This window comes from Bufo bufo, chromosome 2, assembly GCF_905171765.1.
Source record: "Bufo bufo chromosome 2, aBufBuf1.1, whole genome shotgun sequence".
NCBI classification, from domain to species: domain Eukaryota; kingdom Metazoa; phylum Chordata; class Amphibia; order Anura; family Bufonidae; genus Bufo; species Bufo bufo.
In genome coordinates this window covers 552,278,038-552,286,209 of record NC_053390.1, presented here as the reverse complement: position 1 = coordinate 552,286,209, position 8,172 = coordinate 552,278,038, and positions in this window count along the sequence as shown.

Genomic DNA, 8,172 nt, shown 5'->3' with positions numbered 1-8,172 from the left:
AAGGCAATGGGAGATTAGGGAGATTAACAAGTGGCTCAAGAACTGGTGTAGGAAGGAGGGGTTTGGGTTCCTGGAGAACTGGGCCGATTTTTCTATCGGCTACAGGCTCTATAGTATGGACGGGCTGCACCTCAATGGGGAAGGGGCAGCTGTGCTGGGGAGAAAGATGGCTAGAAGGTTGGAGGAGTGTTTAAACTAGGGACTGGGGGGGAGGGTAATTACGTTATAGGAGGGGAAGATAGTGCAGATAGAGACCGGGGGCAAGTTAATAAGAATGGGGGAGGAATGGAAGGAGGGACTAGAACAGTTCAGAAGGAAAGGTGTAGGGTAAAAAATATACATAAACCTCTCAAATGTATGTATACTAATGCCAGAAGCCTGACTAATAAAACTGGTGAACTGGAATTAGTGATGTGTGAGGAGGACTATGACATAGTGGGAATAACTGAGACATGGCTGGATGATAGCTATGACTGGGCAGTTAATGTACAAGGTTACAGTCTGTTTAGAAAGGATCGTCAAAACCGGAGAGGGGGAGGGGTCTGCCTTTATATAAAGTCCTGTCTAAAGCCCACAGTCCGATAAGATATAAGTGATGGACATGAACATGTGGAGTCACTGTGGGTAGAGATACATGGAGCTAAAAACAACAATAAATTACTAATAGGAGTTTACTATAAACCACCTAATATACCAGAGTCCACAGAAAATCTACTACTAAACGAGATAGACGAGGCGGCAAATCATAATGAGGTGGTTATTATGGGGGACTTCAACTACCCAGATATAGACTGGGAAACTGAAACTTGTATATCTCATAAGGGAAACAGGTTCGTGGCAATAACCAAAGACAATTACCTCTCCCAACTGGTTCAGGACCCGACTAGAGGGACGGCCATACTGGACTTAGTATTAACCAATAGACCTGACAGAACAACAGACGTGCAGGTTGGGGGACACCTGGGAAATAGTGACCATAAAGTAATAACCTTCCAATTATCATTCAAAAGAGCGTTTCTACAGGGAGGAACAAAAATACCAAACTTTAAAAAAGCTAAATTTAGCCAACTAAGAGAGGCCATAGGCCAAACTAACTGGGACAAAGTCCTCACAAATACAGACACAAAATGGGATATCTTTAAAAACATCCTAAAATCTCATTGTGAGAGGTACATACCGTATGGTAATAAAAGGTTAAGGAACAAAAAGAAACCAATGTGGATAAATAGAACTGTAAAGAAAGCAATAAATGACAAAAAGAAAGCATATAAAACACTAAAACAGGAGGGTAGCACGGAAGCACTGAAAAACTATAAGGAAAAAAATAGAACATGTAAAAAACAAATAAAAGCGGCCAAACTAGAGACCGAGAGATTAATTGCCAAAGAGAGTAAAACTAACCCTAAAATGTTCTTCAATTATATAAATGTTAAAAAGTATAAATCTGAAGGTGTTGGCCCTTTAAAGAGTAATGAGGGGGGAGTCGCAGAGAGTGACGAGGAGAAAGCAAAGCTGTTAAATATTTTTTTCTCCAATGTATTCACTGAGGAAAATAAATTGTCAGATGACATGCAGAATGCAAAAATAAATTCCCCATTAAAAGTGTCCTGTCTGACCCAGGAAGAAGTACATCAGCGACTTAAAAAGATTAAAATAGACAAATCGCCAGGACCGGATGACATACACCCCCGTATCCTAAAGGAATTAAGTAATGTCATAGCCAAACCCTTATTTCTGATATTTGCAGACTCTATACTGACAGGGAATGTCCCACAGGATTGGCGCGTGGCATATGTGGTGCCAATATTCAAAAAGGGGCCAAAAACAGAGCCTGGAAACTATAGGCCGGTAAGTTTAACATCTGTTGTGGGTAAACTGTTTGAAGGTTTTCTGAGAGATGCTATATTAGAGCATCTCAACGGAAATAAGCAAATAACGCCATATCAGCATGGCTTCGTGAGGGATCGTTCGTGTCAGACTAATTTAATCAGTTTCTATGAGGAGGTAAGTTCTAGACTTGACAGCGGCGAATCAATGGATGTCGTATATCTGGACTTCTCCAAAGCATTTGACACTGTACCACATAAAAGGTTAGTATATAAAATGAGAATGCTCGGACTGGGAGAAAACATCTGTATGTGGGTAAGTAACTGGCTGAGTGATAGAAAACAGAGGGTGGTTATTAACGGTACACACTCAGATTGGGTCACTGTCACTAGTGGAGTACCTCAGGGGTCAGTATTGGGCCCTATTCTCTTCAATATATTTATTAATGATCTTGTAGAAGGCTTGCATAGTAAAGTATCAATTTTCGCAGAAGACACTAAACTGTGTAAAGTAATTTACACTGATGAGGACAGTATACTACTCCAGAGGGATCTGGATAGATTGGAGGCTTGGGCAGATAAGTGGCAGATGAGGTTTAACACTGATAAATGTAAAGTTATGCACATGGGAAGGAAAAATGCAAGTCACCCGTACATACTAAATGGTAAAACACTCGGTAACACTGACATGGAAAAGGATCTAGGAATTTTAATAAACAGCAAACTAAGCAGCAAAAAACAGTGTCAGGCAGCTGCTGCCAAGGCCAACAAGATAATAGGTTGCATCAGAAGGGGCATAGATTCCCGTGATATGAACATAGTCCTACCACTTTACAAATCGCTAGTCAGACCACACATGGAGTACTGTGTACAGTTCTGGGCTCCTGTAAACAAGGCAGACATAGCAGAGCTGGAGAAGGTTCCGAGGAGGGCAACTAAAGTAATAACTGGAATGGGGCAACTACAGTACCCTGAAAGATTATCAAAATTAGGGTTATTCACTTTAGAAAAAATACGACTGAGGGGAGATCTAATTAATATGTATAAATATATCAGGGGTCAGTGCAGAGATCTATCCCATCAGCTATTTATCCCCAGGACTGTGACTGTGACGAGGGGACATCCTCTGCGTCTGGAGGAAAGAAGGTTTGTACACAAACATTGAAGAGGGTTCTTTACGGTAAGAGCATTGAGACTATGGAACTCTCTGCCTGAGGAGGTGGTGATGGTGAGTACAATAAAGGAATTCAAGAGGGGCCTGGACGTATTTCTGGAGCTTAATAATATTACAGGCTATAGCTACTAGAGAGGGGTCGTTGATCCAGGGAGTTATTCTGATTGCCTGATTGGAGTCGGGAAGGAATTTTTTATTCCCCTAAAGTGGAGAAAATTGGCTTCTACCTCACAGGGTTTTTTGTCTTCCTCTGGATCAACTTGCAGGATAACAGGCCGAACTGGATGGACAAATGTATTTTTTCGGCCTTATGTACTATGTTACTATGTTACTTTGAGGCATGTTCTACACCAAAAATGTGTAACAAATAAAAATTAAAGGGAACCTGTCACCAAAAAATCGCTTATTAAGCTGTTCAGAGTACCTTATAGTGCTACAATATTGTAGAATATTTGACACAGTCCTGACCTCAGTATCTGAGGAAAGGGATTTAGGAGTAATTATTTCAGAAGACTTAAAGGTGGGAAGACAATGTAATAGAGCAGCACGAAATGCCAGCAGAATGCTTGGATGTATAGGGAGAGGTATAAGCAGTAGAAAGAGTGAAGTGCTTATGCCGCTGTACAGAACACTGGTGAGACCTCACTTGGAGTATTGTGCGCAGTACTGGAGGCCATATCTCCAGAAGGATATAGATACTCTAGAGAGAGTTCAGAGAAGAGCTACTAAACTAGTACATGGATTGCAGGATAAAACTTACCAGGAAAGGTTAAAGGACCTTAATATGTATAGCTTGGAAGAAAGAAGAGACAGAGGGGATATGATAGAAACTTTTAAATACATAAAGGGAATCAACTCGGTAAAGGAAGAGAGCATATTTAAAAGAAGAAAAACTACCACAAGAGGACACAGTTTTAAATTAGAGGGGCAAAGGTTTAAAAGTAATATAAGGAAGTATTACTTTACTGAGAGAGTAGTGGATGCATGGAATAGCCTTCCTGCAGAAGTGGTAGCTGCAAATACAGTGAAGGGGTTTAAGCATGCATGGGATAGGCATAAGGCCATCCTTCATATAAGATAGGGCCGGGGGCTATCCATAGTATTCAGTATATTGGGCAGACTAGATGGGCCAAATGGTTCTTATCTGCCGACACATTCTATGTTTCTATGTTTCTATGTTACATAGTAGTGTCCTATTGCACTTTTTCTTCGTTTTCCAGCATTTAGCCTCATTAAGAAATCAATGTTTTATTCAGCTGCTGCCCCGTGCTTCAAGTCAGACTTGAAGTCGAGGGGGCAGCGGCCTAGGCGTCTCCAATCCTGCTCTCCCCGCCTCCCGCCGCCTTGATTGACACGCCGCATCTCAGTGCCGGGACCGCGCTCTCAGCCCACATGCGCAGTAAAGGGCTGCTGTAGCGCGATCCCAGCTCTGGCTCGTACACTCAGCCGGCTTCAGTCTCGCTACAGCGCATGCGCCCGCCAGCCTTACATACTCACGCCCGCGCCCGGCATCTTCTCTACCTGCGCATACAGAGCGGGCGCATTCGCTGTAGCGAGACTGAAGCCGGCTGAGTGTACGAGCCGGAGCCGGGATCGCGCTACAGCAGCCCTTTACTGCGCATGCGGGCTGAGAGCGCGGTCCCGGCACTGAGATGCGGCGTGTCAATCAAGGCGGCGGGAGGCGGGGAGAGCAGGATTGGAGACGCCTAGGCCGCTGCCCCCTTGACTTCAAGCCTGACTTGAAGCACGGGGCAGCAGCTGAATAAAACATTGATTTCTCAATGAGGGTAAATGCTGGAAAACGAAGAAAAAGTGCAATAGGACACTACTATGTAGCACTATAAGGTACTCTGAACAGCTTAATAAGCGATTTTTTGGTGACAGGTTCCCTTTAAAAATAAAATGTATGAATGGAGTTTTCACATCACTATGTAGCTTTAAAAACCATGCAGAGTTCAGGGAATTTTTTTCCAAATCTGGTACATATCAATTAGCTTCCGAACTGTTATGGATTTTCTTTTACAAATCCACTGTAAAATCTGAGTCAAAATCTCCATCTAATAGATGAAACTTTTGCGACAAATTTATCGTAAAATCTATACAACTGTGCCATTTAAAATTCCACTGAGATCCTATGTTGCCAGAGTTTTATCAAATTCTAAGAACACCGCACTCTTCATAATTCCTGTATATAGTAGGTATACAACATTTGCACACAATGATGTAAAGGACAAATAGTGTTTCATAAAAGTGGTCCTACATCTGCTATTTATGTTGTTGCAACTCAAATATATTATTTAGACCTTAGCTCTAAACATTACTGAAACGTTCACTGGAGCAGTAGGTCACTTTGTTTCACCGTTTCTAACTAACATTCCTATTTGGATTTAATATGTTTTATAACAATAGTCTCCTTTTAATTAGACAACTATTTTCCCATCCCTATGACTCCACCCCACAACATTTTTCTTCATTTCAATGAGATAAATACATTACCCAGTGTGAGATTTTGCTTCTTCTTCCACTTGTCTTCTAATCAACCAGAACTTGTCTTCTGCTGCTCACCTATAAGAATGCCTATGATGTCTAAAGCAGGCCATACAGTAGACTGTTGATTGTTCATTGGGCACTTGGAGGCCGTATTAGACAGACAGATAATCGCTAACGAGTCTTCATAGGAACACTCATTAGCAATTATTTGCCAGAAAATATTCAAGTCTAATGCACCCTTAAATCCTACTATGACATTTAGAAAAACACAGCTAAATCCGTTTCACCCAAAGATAGGAAAAATAAAGGCTTAAAACTCATATGCACAGACAATGAGGGGATTAGCTGTACTCTATTGTTTTTCTGAAAGAACATTCTGCTTTGCCTTCATATTTAAATGTACCCCTTTGTACACAATTGAGCATGGTATCTTCACTCAATCTAGTAGTGGTGCCTAGAGATGTTAGATGTAATATATGCTTGCTTTATATAGTCATTCAGTATTCAAATGCATTTTCAAGTACCAAATTAGGTAATTCTGTGTTAGAAGAAGAGGTGTTCTCATTTTAGAACCCATATCTATTAGCTGGCACCTACAAAGAGTGTCTTTCACCCTAAAGCACCAGTACTTCCTATTTTAAAAAAAGTTCAAAATTAAAGGCATATTGCCAGCCCCCTCCCCACCAAACCTCCACTTATGCCTGACTGTTTTGCTCCTCAGATTTCTGGAGGTGTTCCTTAAAGGGGTTATCCCATGACTAATGTAAAAAATGAAAATCATATAGTACATGATAACCTCTTTCTAACAAAACTAGAACCAGCCCTGCACCTCACATGGATCCAGACATCTCCCCATTAATTGCTCTGCTAGATTCATATCAAGCTGGCAGCTCAATGGCAGTGTACTTTCTCAGGAGGCATGTCTTTCTTCTCTAGCTTTCTCCCTATCACAACTCAGGAGGCAGTTAAAGGATGAAACTGAGCATGTGCGGCCATCTCAGTGAGCAGGTCAAAGAAATAGGAAAAAGATCAAAGAGCAGGTGGCGCTATACAGATACATTGTATTGAATAACTCAGTGGCTGTGCTAAAGTTTTAATTACATGCAATTACATAAGAATTCAGATCCAGGTGTAGAGATGTCGCAAACATAAAATTTTCCGTTCGCGAACGCCAAATGCGAATTTCTGCAAATAATCGCGAACGGGCGAACCGCCATAGACTTCAATAGGCAGGCGAATTTTAAATCCCACAGGGACTCTTTCTAGCCACAGTAGTGATGGAAAAGTTGTTTCAAAGGGACTAACACCTGGACTGTGGCAAAACTCCCATGGAAAATTACGTAGTTGACGCAGAGTGTGGTAAGTTGAATTCACAATGCGATTAATATAACCTGTATTAATCGCATTGCGAATTCAACTTAGATCTGAGTTCCTAATGGTTGTATTGCTAGAATTGACGAATATAACGAATATAGCACTATATTCTCAATCTTCGTTATATTCTAGCAATACAACCATTAGGAACCCAGCTCTAAGTTGAATTCGCAATGCGATTAATATAACCTGTATTAATCGCATTGCGATTACAACTTAGTCAAATTTGTGACACTGCAGCTTCAGAATGAATCTAAGATGGATGCTGTCCTTGCTTTTTGATAGGGGGTGGGAGGGTCTGGGAGGGAGGGTATGCTGATTGGCTGGAATGTGTCTGCTGACTGTGAGGTACAGGGTCAAAGTTTGCTCAATGATGACGTATAGGGGGCAGACCGAACATCGCATATGTTCACCCGCCGCGGCGAACGCAAACAAGCGATGTTCGCCGGGAACTGTTCGCCGGCGAATAGTTCGGGACATCACTATCCAGGTGCTGGTTTGAAAACTGTAGAATATTGTTCATGGGAAAACCCCTTTAATTGCTTAAGTAGATGCCACGTTTTCCTGAAAAAATTACTTCAATATCATCTAATGTCGAATGCAAATGAGCTGTTTGAAGTCAAGGTGGTGGAAATGAGGAAATGTCAAAGGCTGTTGCACCCAAATCCCACCCCATCCATCCTGACTGACATCCCTGAAGACAGGGAATGTCATCAGCATCTTTGTCAAGATCTCACATATGCTCTGGTGGCTTCCATCTCTCAGCACATGTTAAGAACACTGCTGAAGTCAGAGCAAGTACACCTTCCCTACACATCTTCTGAGGTTAGGGTCAAACATCAGAGCCATAGTGTGTTAATCAGAATATCAGGGTGCCGGTGTTGCTAAAGACCTTTATTAGGGTACAGCAGTGCCCACATATCCTTTGGATTTTTTTTCCCTTCATGCAGTGCCACATTTAGGGTTTCCACCTTTCCCAACAAATAAGACTGTCCAAGTTTACATGGGTAAAAAATATAGTGTGGTTTGGGGGCATGCCTTAACAGGGGGTGTTATTTGATACCGATGGGTTGTCATACATGTAGTCAAAAATGATGCAAAGGCCTCACATGTGAACAGTTATTATGGGGTTGCAAATAACCACAAAGTCAGTAAAAATACATCCCCTGCATTTATTTCAGTGCTGCCCCTGAACCATGTTGCTCTATGCAGCAGCCCAGTCTGCCCTGGTTTGTCATACTGAGTTGTTTTCTGGTATTTTCTGGTATTGAGATCCGTTATAAGGTCTCAATACTGGAAAAAAATGCT